General features: G+C 63.0%; 3 pseudogenes; all 3 read right to left on the bottom strand.

Moving 5' to 3' along the window:
* Positions 1-3,857: 3,857 nt before the first annotated feature.
* On the bottom strand, positions 3,858-3,976 carry LOC142869083 (uncharacterized; annotated as a pseudogene).
* A 3,856-nt stretch (positions 3,977-7,832) lies between these two features.
* On the bottom strand, positions 7,833-7,951 carry LOC142869084 (uncharacterized; annotated as a pseudogene).
* A 3,852-nt stretch (positions 7,952-11,803) lies between these two features.
* LOC142869085 (uncharacterized) lies at positions 11,804-11,922 on the bottom strand (annotated as a pseudogene).
* Between the last annotated feature and the right edge of the window lie 3,025 nt (positions 11,923-14,947).

The following is a 14,947-nucleotide window of genomic DNA, read 5'->3' on the forward strand; positions in this document are numbered from 1 at the left end:
GGCGGAGGGCGCCCCTGCCCCGCTCAAGAAGCCGAGCCTCTCTGCGCTTCCCCGCCGCCTCCTCCCGCCCCAGGCCCCGCGCCGGGTCGGGCCTGTTGAGTTCGCCGGCCGGGTCCCGCGGGCTCCGAGGGACGGGGGTGACAGGCGGGGCGGGCAGGGAGCGGCGGGCCGGGGTTGGGGGCTGTCTCTGTATACACACACACTCACACTCACACTCACTCACTCACTCACACTCACACTCACACAAGATGCGCCTCCACGGCTGGACCCGCCAAGGTGGAGACCTTCAAGCCCCCCTCCTCTCCTCGCCTGGCCTCCTTCACCTCCCCGCCCCCCACCCCCAGCGCGCCGGGGCCGCTGACTGCGCACGGGCGGGAGGGGCGGGGCGCTCGCCCTTTGACCCCAGCCAGGGGCGGCCCTCCCCCACAACCCCTTTCAGCTGCGCCCCCCACCCTGTGGCCTGGCGGCCGCCTATTCCCCCGGGCCAGGGCTGGGGCACAGCGCACGGGGGAGGGGAGCCAGTGTATGGGGCGTCTCTCTCTCTCTCTCTCTCTCTCTCTCTCTCTCTCGGGATGTGTCCCATGGGTGGGGTGGGGTGGCGTGGTTTGTGGGGCGCTGAAGAAATCAGTCCCCTCCATCTCCTCCCTCTGGAAAACACCCAAGCCCTTGGAGAACTGCCCGCACCGCTACCGTGGGGGCCGGGACCCTCCTCTGTGTCCTCCTGTGGCCCAGTCCAAGGGGCCTGGGCCTGGCCGGGGCTGCATTGGACCCCGACCACCCTGGCGTGTGGACTCGCTTAAAAATCGGCGATTAGATATTGGATTCCAGCGTCATTGAGGTCATTTCACTAATGAGTGCACCGCAAAGAGTTTCCTAATCCATCTGTGAGGGTGGCAACTGAAAGAGAATTTTAGAGCTGACAGGATAGGCGAGGAAAGGCATAGGAGATTTCCACACCCAGTAAGGAAGCCTTTCCCGAAGTGGAAGAAAGAAAGGAGCAAACAGAGACACCGGTAGCCCGCCCGGATCAGAGTCTGCCCCCGAGAGAAAGTACCCTGACCAGGTTCACCCGTGGGTGGGTCGCGAGCTAGCGGCGTTCAGAAGAGCGAGGCCCGCAGTCTGTGCAGAAGACACCTGCACTCGGGTGTGTGTGGCGGCACAATTCACAAGCAGCTCCAGATGTTAATCCAAGGAGAAGCCAGGGAGTTCCCAACGCCCCAGGTGTCCTCAGCCCACGACTGGCTGCTGTGGGAATGCGAAGCCCGGCTCCTTGTCTCAGAGCGGGGCAACCAGGAGGTGTGATGTCCACCCCGGCGTTCCCAGGAGGATCAGACTGAAGCTGGGACTTGGCCTGAAAGTGTCCCCTCGCATGGCCACCCCCTTCCCCTTCCTGCTCCTCTACTCCTGGTGCCCCTCCATCCAGGGGCCAGACCTTAAAGAGTCACCCGCAAGAGAATCCTGGTCCCAAAGGAGCCTTCTGGGGGACCCCTGCTGAGAGAGGTTGTGGGCATGGCCCGCTGGGGCTCTGCCCGACCCAGGGCTGAGAGATGCAACCTCCCAGCTCTGGGTCCCTGCAGGAAGTGTTGGCAAGCACAGGGCCAGTCCTCCAAAGGCCCAGGTGCAGGGAGCCCAGGCCAAGCAGCCTGTGGAAGAAGCCACATGCTGTGCCACCCCGGGGAACACGACTGCAGGCCACGGCCCTTCCCACCTCCTCCTCCTCCTCCTCCTCCTCCTCCTCCTCCTCCCACCCCGCCCCCGCCCCCGCCCCCACATGGCACAGGGCCCAGAGACACCTCAGACACTTGCTACCCAAAGTGCAAAGGGCATCAGTTGCTCCTCCAAACCCCCCCCCCTGCCCAGCAGACCGCGTTGTCCAGCCAGCCCCCGGGCCTCCCTGGGGTGCCCAGCACAAAAGTGCAGACACCCACCGGACCCTCAATCTCAGTTTTCGGATGTTTTTGCCACTCTAAGGACCCGCAGGCCAGCTGGGCCTTCGGGCAGGACAGAGAGCCCCGGAATCCGACGTGGAGAGCTGGGTGTACGTCCCCATGAGGAGGCGGTCCCCACCTCCCCGGCTCTCCCCTTGCGGGGAGCGGCAGCCGCGGGGCCTCAGAGAAGACACCAGGCTGGGCCCCCACGGCACAGCGGGAGCACGTCCCCCGCAGGCCACTTAGCGACGGCGGCCAGCCGGCGGACGGTTGGGTTGCGCGAGACGCTGCGGCCGCCCTGCTACCGGGTTCCTGGGAGGGCGTCCTGGAACCAGCGTCCACACCAAGCCCTTGGAAGGCCCAGGCGACGGAGGAGCCCCGTCAGGCAGGGGCCGAGGACGGTGACGGCCCGGGCGGGGAGGAGCGTGTCAGGCAGGGGCAGAGGACGGTGACAGGTGATAGGCCGGGCGGGAAGGAGTCAGTCAGGCAGGGGCCGTGGAGGAGACTGGCTGGGTAAGGGTTAGGGTTAGTGTCAGGGCACAAGTCACAATCGCAAAGACCTGGAAGCCACCCGAGTGCCCATCGACCCACGAGTGGGTAAGTAAAATGTGGCCCGTGGACACCACGGAGTGCTATTCGGCTATGAGGAGCAGCGGTGAGGGGGCACCTCTCGTGGTTCTCCTGGCCAGAGCTGGAACCCGTTCCAGTAAGCCAGGTATCCCAAGAATGGACACACGAGCACCACGTGAGCGCGCTCACCAGCAAATGGGTACGAACCGATGGACACCTAAGTGGACACAGAGGAATCACCTTCTTCGGGTGGGTGTCGGGCGGGTGGGGGGAGGGGATGGGCATACACATCCATTAGGAATGCGGTGGGTACGCACCGACTGGGGGATGGGCGCACTTGAAGCTCTGACCCGAGGGGGGAGGCTGGGAGAGGGCAACGCACCCGACCTTTACATTGGTGCCCCCACAATATGCTGGAACAACATGAGACGTAAATGAATAAGAACATGGGGGGGGAGGGGGGCACGGGCAACACATGTCACCTTAACACTTGGACTCCCATCATCTGCTTGAAAAGAGAGAGAAAAGAAAATGCAATAATAGAGATAAGAGACACTTTTTAAAAATAATGAATCCGGCCGGGCGCTGTGGCTCACGCCTGTAATCCTAGCTCTTGGGAGGCCGAGGCGGGCGGATTGCTCAAGGTCAGGAGTTCAAAACCAGCCTGAGCAAGAGCGAGACCCCGTCTCTACTATAAATAGAAAGAAATTAATTGGCCAACTGATATATATATAAAAAATTAGCGGGGCATGGTGGCGCATGCCTGCAGTCCCAGCTACCCGGGAGGCTGAGGCAGAAGGATCACTCGAGCCCAGGCGTTTGAAGTTGCTGTGAGCTAGGCTGACGCCACGGCACTCACTCTAGCCTGGGCAACAAACCGAGACTCTGTCTCAAAAAAAAAAAAAAAAAAAAATGAATCCGAAGAGAAAAGTAAAAGGAGGCCTGTGGAGCAGGTCTGGGTGTGACTCCGGATCCCCGAACATCAGGTGCCACCACCAAAGATTCCTACGTGTAGCCCATAGAACCCCAAAAGCAACGGGAGGAGTTCTGGTCACATACTCCCTCAAAATGACATCCTGGCCTTCTTCTGGAACTCCCTCCCCTCTCAGACTCTCGAGGTTTCCTCCAGCGTGTCGGCTCCCACAGAGCAGACCTTTGGTCTGAGACCTGACTGTCCAGAAGCCAGGCATGCTGCCGCGTGGCGGCGGTGTCACGGCTCGGGACAAGAGGAGGCCCCACGGTGCGGGCTGGGGCGCCAGGCACCGCGGCGGGCGCCGAGGGTGGGGGTCACCCCCACCCCGGGCCGCCCCCGCACTCCCAGAAACGCGACAGAACCAGAGGCAAAAAAAAAAAAGAAGAAGCCTACGGCACCCGGTATTCCCGGGCGGTCTCCCATCCAAGTTCTAACCAGGCCCGACCCTGCTTAGCTTCCGAGACCAGACGGGATCGGGCGCGTTCGGGGTGGTGTGGCCGTGGACGGCGGAGGGCGCCCCTGCCCCGCTCAAGAAGCCGAGCCTCTCTGCGCTTCCCCGCCGCCTCCTCCCGCCCCAGGCCCCGCGCCGGGTCGGGCCTGTTGAGTTCGCCGGCCGGGTCCCGCGGGCTCCGAGGGACGGGGGTGACAGGCGGGGCGGGCAGGGAGCGGCGGGCCGGGGTTGGGGGCTGTCTCTGTATACACACACACTCACACTCACACTCACTCACTCACTCACACTCACACTCACACAAGATGCGCCTCCACGGCTGGACCCGCCAAGGTGGAGACCTTCAAGCCCCCCTCCTCTCCTCGCCTGGCCTCCTTCACCTCCCCGCCCCCCACCCCCAGCGCGCCGGGGCCGCTGACTGCGCACGGGCGGGAGGGGCGGGGCGCTCGCCCTTTGACCCCAGCCAGGGGCGGCCCTCCCCCACAACCCCTTTCAGCTGCGCCCCCCACCCTGTGGCCTGGCGGCCGCCTATTCCCCCGGGCCAGGGCTGGGGCACAGCGCACGGGGGAGGGGAGCCAGTGTATGGGGCGTCTCTCTCTCTCTCTCTCTCTCTCTCTCTCTCTCGGGATGTGTCCCATGGGTGGGGTGGGGTGGCGTGGTTTGTGGGGCGCTGAAGAAATCAGTCCCCTCCATCTCCTCCCTCTGGAAAACACCCAAGCCCTTGGAGAACTGCCCGCACCGCTACCGTGGGGGCCGGGACCCTCCTCTGTGTCCTCCTGTGGCCCAGTCCAAGGGGCCTGGGCCTGGCCGGGGCTGCATTGGACCCCGACCACCCTGGCGTGTGGACTCGCTTAAAAATCGGCGATTAGATATTGGATTCCAGCGTCATTGAGGTCATTTCACTAATGAGTGCACCGCAAAGAGTTTCCTAATCCATCTGTGAGGGTGGCAACTGAAAGAGAATTTTAGAGCTGACAGGATAGGCGAGGAAAGGCATAGGAGATTTCCACACCCAGTAAGGAAGCCTTTCCCGAAGTGGAAGAAAGAAAGGAGCAAACAGAGACACCGGTAGCCCGCCCGGATCAGAGTCTGCCCCCGAGAGAAAGTACCCTGACCAGGTTCACCCGTGGGTGGGTCGCGAGCTAGCGGCGTTCAGAAGAGCGAGGCCCGCAGTCTGTGCAGAAGACACCTGCACTCGGGTGTGTGTGGCGGCACAATTCACAAGCAGCTCCAGATGTTAATCCAAGGAGAAGCCAGGGAGTTCCCAACGCCCCAGGTGTCCTCAGCCCACGACTGGCTGCTGTGGGAATGCGAAGCCCGGCTCCTTGTCTCAGAGCGGGGCAACCAGGAGGTGTGATGTCCACCCCGGCGTTCCCAGGAGGATCAGACTGAAGCTGGGACTTGGCCTGAAAGTGGCCCCTCGCATGGCCACCCCCTTCCCCTTCCTGCTCCTCTACTCCTGGTGCCCCTCCATCCAGGGGCCAGACCTTAAAGAGTCACCCGCAAGAGAATCCTGGTCCCAAAGGAGCCTTCTGGGGGACCCCTGCTGAGAGAGGTTGTGGGCATGGCCCGCTGGGGCTCTGCCCGACCCAGGGCTGAGAGATGCAACCTCCCAGCTCTGGGTCCCTGCAGGAAGTGTTGGCAAGCACAGGGCCAGTCCTCCAAAGGCCCAGGTGCAGGGAGCCCAGGCCAAGCAGCCTGTGGAAGAAGCCACATGCTGTGCCACCCCGGGGAACACGACTGCAGGCCACGGCCCTTCCCACCTCCTCCTCCTCCTCCTCCTCCTCCTCCTCCTCCTCCCACCCCGCCCCCGCCCCCGCCCCCACATGGCACAGGGCCCAGAGACACCTCAGACACTTGCTACCCAAAGTGCAAAGGGCATCAGTTGCTCCTCCAAACCCCCCCCCCTGCCCAGCAGACCGCGTTGTCCAGCCAGCCCCCGGGCCTCCCTGGGGTGCCCAGCACAAAAGTGCAGACACCCACCGGACCCTCAATCTCAGTTTTCGGATGTTTTTGCCACTCTAAGGACCCGCAGGCCAGCTGGGCCTTCTGGCAGGACAGAGAGCCCCGGAATCCGACGTGGAGAGCTGGGTGTACGTCCCCATGAGGAGGCGGTCCCCACCTCCCCGGCTCTCCCCTTGCGGGGAGCGGCAGCCGCGGGGCCTCAGAGAAGACACCAGGCTGGGCCCCCACGGCACAGCGGGAGCACGTCCCCCGCAGGCCACTTAGCGACGGCGGCCAGCCGGCGGACGGTTGGGTTGCGCGAGACGCTGCGGCCGCCCTGCTACCGGGTTCCTGGGAGGGCGTCCTGGAACCAGCGTCCACACCAAGCCCTTGGAAGGCCCAGGCGACGGAGGAGCCCCGTCAGGCAGGGGCCGAGGACGGTGACGGCCCGGGCGGGGAGGAGCGTGTCAGGCAGGGGCAGAGGACGGTGACAGGTGATAGGCCGGGCGGGAAGGAGTCAGTCAGGCAGGGGCCGTGGAGGAGACTGGCTGGGTAAGGGTTAGGGTTAGTGTCAGGGCACAAGTCACAATCGCAAAGACCTGGAAGCCACCCGAGTGCCCATCGACCCACGAGTGGGTAAGTAAAATGTGGCCCGTGGACACCACGGAGTGCTATTCGGCTATGAGGAGCAGCGGTGAGGGGGCACCTCTCGTGGTTCTCCTGGCCAGAGCTGGAACCCGTTCCAGTAAGCCAGGTATCCCAAGAATGGACACACGAGCACCACGTGAGCGCGCTCACCAGCAAATGGGTACGAACCGATGGACACCTAAGTGGACACAGAGGAATCACCTTCTTCGGGTGGGTGTCGGGCGGGTGGGGGGAGGGGATGGGCATACACATCCATTAGGAATGCGGTGGGTACGCACCGACTGGGGGATGGGCGCACTTGAAGCTCTGACCCGAGGGGGGAGGCTGGGAGAGGGCAACGCACCCGACCTTTACATTGGTGCCCCCACAATATGCTGGAACAACATGAGACGTAAATGAATAAGAACATGGGGGGGGAGGGGGGCACGGGCAACACATGTCACCTTAACACTTGGACTCCCATCATCTGCTTGAAAAGAGAGAGAAAAGAAAATGCAATAATAGAGATAAGAGACACTTTTTAAAAATAATGAATCCGGCCGGGCGCTGTGGCTCACGCCTGTAATCCTAGCTCTTGGGAGGCCGAGGCGGGCGGATTGCTCAAGGTCAGGAGTTCAAAACCAGCCTGAGCAAGAGCGAGACCCCGTCTCTACTATAAATAGAAAGAAATTAATTGGCCAACTGATATATATATAAAAAATTAGCGGGGCATGGTGGCGCATGCCTGCAGTCCCAGCTACCCGGGAGGCTGAGGCAGAAGGATCACTCGAGCCCAGGCGTTTGAAGTTGCTGTGAGCTAGGCTGACGCCACGGCACTCACTCTAGCCTGGGCAACAAACCGAGACTCTGTCTCAAAAAAAAAAAAAAAAAAAAAATGAATCCGAAGAGAAAAGTAAAAGGAGGCCTGTGGAGCAGGTCTGGGTGTGACTCCGGATCCCCGAACATCAGGTGCCACCACCAAAGATTCCTACGTGTAGCCCATAGAACCCCAAAAGCAACGGGAGGAGTTCTGGTCACATACTCCCTCAAAATGACATCCTGGCCTTCTTCTGGAACTCCCTCCCCTCTCAGACTCTCGAGGTTTCCTCCAGCGTGTCGGCTCCCACAGAGCAGACCTTTGGTCTGAGACCTGACTGTCCAGAAGCCAGGCATGCTGCCGCGTGGCGGCGGTGTCACGGCTCGGGACAAGAGGAGGCCCCACGGTGCGGGCTGGGGCGCCAGGCACCGCGGCGGGCGCCGAGGGTGGGGGTCACCCCCACCCCGGGCCGCCCCCGCACTCCCAGAAACGCGACAGAACCAGAGGCAAAAAAAAAAAAGAAGAAGCCTACGGCACCCGGTATTCCCGGGCGGTCTCCCATCCAAGTTCTAACCAGGCCCGACCCTGCTTAGCTTCCGAGACCAGACGGGATCGGGCGCGTTCGGGGTGGTGTGGCCGTGGACGGCGGAGGGCGCCCCTGCCCCGCTCAAGAAGCCGAGCCTCTCTGCGCTTCCCCGCCGCCTCCTCCCGCCCCAGGCCCCGCGCCGGGTCGGGCCTGTTGAGTTCGCCGGCCGGGTCCCGCGGGCTCCGAGGGACGGGGGTGACAGGCGGGGCGGGCAGGGAGCGGCGGGCCGGGGTTGGGGGCTGTCTCTGTATACACACACACTCACACTCACACTCACTCACTCACTCACACTCACACTCACACAAGATGCGCCTCCACGGCTGGACCCGCCAAGGTGGAGACCTTCAAGCCCCCCTCCTCTCCTCGCCTGGCCTCCTTCACCTCCCCGCCCCCCACCCCCAGCGCGCCGGGGCCGCTGACTGCGCACGGGCGGGAGGGGCGGGGCGCTCGCCCTTTGACCCCAGCCAGGGGCGGCCCTCCCCCACAACCCCTTTCAGCTGCGCCCCCCACCCTGTGGCCTGGCGGCCGCCTATTCCCCCGGGCCAGGGCTGGGGCACAGCGCACGGGGGAGGGGAGCCAGTGTATGGGGCGTCTCTCTCTCTCTCTCTCTCTCTCTCTCTCTCGGGATGTGTCCCATGGGTGGGGTGGGGTGGCGTGGTTTGTGGGGCGCTGAAGAAATCAGTCCCCTCCATCTCCTCCCTCTGGAAAACACCCAAGCCCTTGGAGAACTGCCCGCACCGCTACCGTGGGGGCCGGGACCCTCCTCTGTGTCCTCCTGTGGCCCAGTCCAAGGGGCCTGGGCCTGGCCGGGGCTGCATTGGACCCCGACCACCCTGGCGTGTGGACTCGCTTAAAAATCGGCGATTAGATATTGGATTCCAGCGTCATTGAGGTCATTTCACTAATGAGTGCACCGCAAAGAGTTTCCTAATCCATAATCCATCTGTGAGGGTGGCAACTGAAAGAGAATTTTAGAGCTGACAGGATAGGCGAGGAAAGGCATAGGAGATTTCCACACCCAGTAAGGAAGCCTTTCCCGAAGTGGAAGAAAGAAAGGAGCAAACAGAGACACCGGTAGCCCGCCCGGATCAGAGTCTGCCCCCGAGAGAAAGTACCCTGACCAGGTTCACCCGTGGGTGGGTCGCGAGCTAGCGGCATTCAGAAGAGCGAGGCCCGCAGTCTGTGCAGAAGACACCTGCACTCGGGTGTGTGTGGCGGCACAATTCACAAGCAGCTCCAGATGTTAATCCAAGGAGAAGCCAGGGAGTTCCCAACGCCCCAGGTGTCCTCAGCCCACGACTGGCTGCTGTGGGAATGCGAAGCCCGGCTCCTTGTCTCAGAGCGGGGCAACCAGGAGGTGTGATGTCCACCCCGGCGTTCCCAGGAGGATCAGACTGAAGCTGGGACTTGGCCTGAAAGTGGCCCCTCGCATGGCCACCCCCTTCCCCTTCCTGCTCCTCTACTCCTGGTGCCCCTCCATCCAGGGGCCAGACCTTAAAGAGTCACCCGCAAGAGAATCCTGGTCCCAAAGGAGCCTTCTGGGGGACCCCTGCTGAGAGAGGTTGTGGGCATGGCCCGCTGGGGCTCTGCCCGACCCAGGGCTGAGAGATGCAACCTCCCAGCTCTGGGTCCCTGCAGGAAGTGTTGGCAAGCACAGGGCCAGTCCTCCAAAGGCCCAGGTGCAGGGAGCCCAGGCCAAGCAGCCTGTGGAAGAAGCCACATGCTGTGCCACCCCGGGGAACACGACTGCAGGCCACGGCCCTTCCCACCTCCTCCTCCTCCTCCTCCTCCTCCTCCCACCCCGCCCCCGCCCCCGCCCCCACATGGCACAGGGCCCAGAGACACCTCAGACACTTGCTACCCAAAGTGCAAAGGGCATCAGTTGCTCCTCCAAACCCCCCCCCCTGCCCAGCAGACCGCGTTGTCCAGCCAGCCCCCGGGCCTCCCTGGGGTGCCCAGCACAAAAGTGCAGACACCCACCGGACCCTCAATCTCAGTTTTCGGATGTTTTTGCCACTCTAAGGACCCGCAGGCCAGCTGGGCCTTCTGGCAGGACAGAGAGCCCCGGAATCCGACGTGGAGAGCTGGGTGTACGTCCCCATGAGGAGGCGGTCCCCACCTCCCCGGCTCTCCCCTTGCGGGGAGCGGCAGCCGCGGGGCCTCAGAGAAGACACCAGGCTGGGCCCCCACGGCACAGCGGGAGCACGTCCCCCGCAGGCCACTTAGCGACGGCGGCCAGCCGGCGGACGGTTGGGTTGCGCGAGACGCTGCGGCCGCCCTGCTACCGGGTTCCTGGGAGGGCGTCCTGGAACCAGCGTCCACACCAAGCCCTTGGAAGGCCCAGGCGACGGAGGAGCCCCGTCAGGCAGGGGCCGAGGACGGTGACGGCCCGGGCGGGGAGGAGCGTGTCAGGCAGGGGCAGAGGACGGTGACAGGTGATAGGCCGGGCGGGAAGGAGTCAGTCAGGCAGGGGCCGTGGAGGAGACTGGCTGGGTAAGGGTTAGGGTTAGTGTCAGGGCACAAGTCACAATCGCAAAGACCTGGAAGCCACCCGAGTGCCCATCGACCCACGAGTGGGTAAGTAAAATGTGGCCCGTGGACACCACGGAGTGCTATTCGGCTATGAGGAGCAGCGGTGAGGGGGCACCTCTCGTGGTTCTCCTGGCCAGAGCTGGAACCCGTTCCAGTAAGCCAGGTATCCCAAGAATGGACACACGAGCACCACGTGAGCGCGCTCACCAGCAAATGGGTACGAACCGATGGACACCTAAGTGGACACAGAGGAATCACCTTCTTCGGGTGGGTGTCGGGCGGGTGGGGGGAGGGGATGGGCATACACATCCATTAGGAATGCGGTGGGTACGCACCGACTGGGGGATGGGCGCACTTGAAGCTCTGACCCGAGGGGGGAGGCTGGGAGAGGGCAACGCACCCGACCTTTACATTGGTGCCCCCACAATATGCTGGAACAACATGAGACGTAAATGAATAAGAACATGGGGGGGGAGGGGGGCACGGGCAACACATGTCACCTTAACACTTGGACTCCCATCATCTGCTTGAAAAGAGAGAGAAAAGAAAATGCAATAATAGAGATAAGAGACACTTTTTAAAAATAATGAATCCGGCCGGGCGCTGTGGCTCACGCCTGTAATCCTAGCTCTTGGGAGGCCGAGGCGGGCGGATTGCTCAAGGTCAGGAGTTCAAAACCAGCCTGAGCAAGAGCGAGACCCCGTCTCTACTATAAATAGAAAGAAATTAATTGGCCAACTGATATATATATAAAAAATTAGCGGGGCATGGTGGCGCATGCCTGCAGTCCCAGCTACCCGGGAGGCTGAGGCAGAAGGATCACTCGAGCCCAGGCGTTTGAAGTTGCTGTGAGCTAGGCTGACGCCACGGCACTCACTCTAGCCTGGGCAACAAACCGAGACTCTGTCTCAAAAAAAAAAAAAAAAAAAAAATGAATCCGAAGAGAAAAGTAAAAGGAGGCCTGTGGAGCAGGTCTGGGTGTGACTCCGGATCCCCGAACATCAGGTGCCACCACCAAAGATTCCTACGTGTAGCCCATAGAACCCCAAAAGCAACGGGAGGAGTTCTGGTCACATACTCCCTCAAAATGACATCCTGGCCTTCTTCTGGAACTCCCTCCCCTCTCAGACTCTCGAGGTTTCCTCCAGCGTGTCGGCTCCCACAGAGCAGACCTTTGGTCTGAGACCTGACTGTCCAGAAGCCAGGCATGCTGCCGCGTGGCGGCGGTGTCACGGCTCGGGACAAGAGGAGGCCCCACGGTGCGGGCTGGGGCGCCAGGCACCGCGGCGGGCGCCGAGGGTGGGGGTCACCCCCACCCCGGGCCGCCCCCGCACTCCCAGAAACGCGACAGAACCAGAGGCAAAAAAAAAAAAGAAGAAGCCTACGGCACCCGGTATTCCCGGGCGGTCTCCCATCCAAGTTCTAACCAGGCCCGACCCTGCTTAGCTTCCGAGACCAGACGGGATCGGGCGCGTTCGGGGTGGTGTGGCCGTGGACGGCGGAGGGCGCCCCTGCCCCGCTCAAGAAGCCGAGCCTCTCTGCGCTTCCCCGCCGCCTCCTCCCGCCCCAGGCCCCGCGCCGGGTCGGGCCTGTTGAGTTCGCCGGCCGGGTCCCGCGGGCTCCGAGGGACGGGGGTGACAGGCGGGGCGGGCAGGGAGCGGCGGGCCGGGGTTGGGGGCTGTCTCTGTATACACACACACTCACACTCACACTCACTCACTCACTCACACTCACACTCACACAAGATGCGCCTCCACGGCTGGACCCGCCAAGGTGGAGACCTTCAAGCCCCCCTCCTCTCCTCGCCTGGCCTCCTTCACCTCCCCGCCCCCCACCCCCAGCGCGCCGGGGCCGCTGACTGCGCACGGGCGGGAGGGGCGGGGCGCTCGCCCTTTGACCCCAGCCAGGGGCGGCCCTCCCCCACAACCCCTTTCAGCTGCGCCCCCCACCCTGTGGCCTGGCGGCCGCCTATTCCCCCGGGCCAGGGCTGGGGCACAGCGCACGGGGGAGGGGAGCCAGTGTATGGGGCGTCTCTCTCTCTCTCTCTCTCTCTCTCTCTCTCTCTCGGGATGTGTCCCATGGGTGGGGTGGGGTGGCGTGGTTTGTGGGGCGCTGAAGAAATCAGTCCCCTCCATCTCCTCCCTCTGGAAAACACCCAAGCCCTTGGAGAACTGCCCGCACCGCTACCGTGGGGGCCGGGACCCTCCTCTGTGTCCTCCTGTGGCCCAGTCCAAGGGGCCTGGGCCTGGCCGGGGCTGCATTGGACCCCGACCACCCTGGCGTGTGGACTCGCTTAAAAATCGGCGATTAGATATTGGATTCCAGCGTCATTGAGGTCATTTCACTAATGAGTGCACCGCAAAGAGTTTCCTAATCCATCTGTGAGGGTGGCAACTGAAAGAGAATTTTAGAGCTGACAGGATAGGCGAGGAAAGGCATAGGAGATTTCCACACCCAGTAAGGAAGCCTTTCCCGAAGTGGAAGAAAGAAAGGAGCAAACAGAGACACCGGTAGCCCGCCCGGATCAGAGTCTGCCCCCGAGAGAAAGTACCCTGACCAGGTTCACCCGTGGGTGGGTCGCGAGCTAGCGGCGTTCAGAAGAGCGAGGCCCGCAGTCTGTGCAGAAGACACCTGCACTCGGGTGTGTGTGGCGGCACAATTCACAAGCAGCTCCAGATGTTAATCCAAGGAGAAGCCAGGGAGTTCCCAACGCCCCAGGTGTCCTCAGCCCACGACTGGCTGCTGTGGGAATGCGAAGCCCGGCTCCTTGTCTCAGAGCGGGGCAACCAGGAGGTGTGATGTCCACCCCGGCGTTCCCAGGAGGATCAGACTGAAGCTGGGACTTGGCCTGAAAGTGTCCCCTCGCATGGCCACCCCCTTCCCCTTCCTGCTCCTCTACTCCTGGTGCCCCTCCATCCAGGGGCCAGACCTTAAAGAGTCACCCGCAAGAGAATCCTGGTCCCAAAGGAGCCTTCTGGGGGACCCCTGCTGAGAGAGGTTGTGGGCATGGCCCGCTGGGGCTCTGCCCGACCCAGGGCTGAGAGATGCAACCTCCCAGCTCTGGGTCCCTGCAGGAAGTGTTGGCAAGCACAGGGCCAGTCCTCCAAAGGCCCAGGTGCAGGGAGCCCAGGCCAAGCAGCCTGTGGAAGAAGCCACATGCTGTGCCACCCCGGGGAACACGACTGCAGGCCACGGCCCTTCCCACCTCCTCCTCCTCCTCCTCCTCCTCCTCCTCCTCCTCCCACCCCGCCCCCGCCCCCGCCCCCACATGGCACAGGGCCCAGAGACACCTCAGACACTTGCTACCCAAAGTGCAAAGGGCATCAGTTGCTCCTCCAAACCCCCCCCCTGCCCAGCAGACCGCGTTGTCCAGCCAGCCCCCGGGCCTCCCTGGGGTGCCCAGCACAAAAGTGCAGACACCCACCGGACCCTCAATCTCAGTTTTCGGATGTTTTTGCCACTCTAAGGACCCGCAGGCCAGCTGGGCCTTCTGGCAGGACAGAGAGCCCCGGAATCCGACGTGGAGAGCTGGGTGTACGTCCCCATGAGGAGGCGGTCCCCACCTCCCCGGCTCTCCCCTTGCGGGGAGCGGCAGCCGCGGGGCCTTAGAGAAGACACCAGGCTGGGCCCCCACGGCACAGCGGGAGCACGTCCCCCGCAGGCCACTTAGCGACGGCGGCCAGCCGGCGGACGGTTGGGTTGCGCGAGACGCTGCGGCCGCCCTGCTACCGGGTTCCTGGGAGGGCGTCCTGGAACCAGCGTCCACACCAAGCCCTTGGAAGGCCCAGGCGACGGAGGAGCCCCGTCAGGCAGGGGCCGAGGACGGTGACGGCCCGGGCGGGGAGGAGCGTGTCAGGCAGGGGCAGAGGACGGTGACAGGTGATAGGCCGGGCGGGAAGGAGTCAGTCAGGCAGGGGCCGTGGAGGAGACTGGCTGGGTAAGGGTTAGGGTTAGTGTCAGGGCACAAGTCACAATCGCAAAGACCTGGAAGCCACCCGAGTGCCCATCGACCCACGAGTGGGTAAGTAAAATGTGGCCCGTGGACACCACGGAGTGCTATTCGGCTATGAGGAGCAGCGGTGAGGGGGCACCTCTCGTGGTTCTCCTGGCCAGAGCTGGAACCCGTTCCAGTAAGCCAGGTATCCCAAGAATGGACACACGAGCACCACGTGAGCGCGCTCACCAGCAAATGGGTACGAACCGATGGACACCTAAGTGGACACAGAGGAATCACCTTCTTCGGGTGGGTGTCGGGCGGGTGGGGGGAGGGGATGGGCATACACATCCATTAGGAATGCGGTGGGTACGCACCGACTGGGGGATGGGCGCACTTGAAGCTCTGACCCGAGGGGGGAGGCTGGGAGAGGGCAACGCACCCGACCTTTACATTGGTGCCCCCACAATATGCTGGAACAACATGAGACGTAAATGAATAAGAACATGGGGGGGGAGGGGGGCACGGGCAACACATGTCACCTTAACACTTGGACTCCCATCATCTGCTTGAAAAGAGAGAGAAAAG

The sequence above is a fragment of the Microcebus murinus genome, unplaced genomic scaffold, assembly GCF_040939455.1.
Source record: "Microcebus murinus isolate Inina unplaced genomic scaffold, M.murinus_Inina_mat1.0 scaf055_hap2_Mmur4.0, whole genome shotgun sequence".
NCBI classification, from domain to species: domain Eukaryota; kingdom Metazoa; phylum Chordata; class Mammalia; order Primates; family Cheirogaleidae; genus Microcebus; species Microcebus murinus.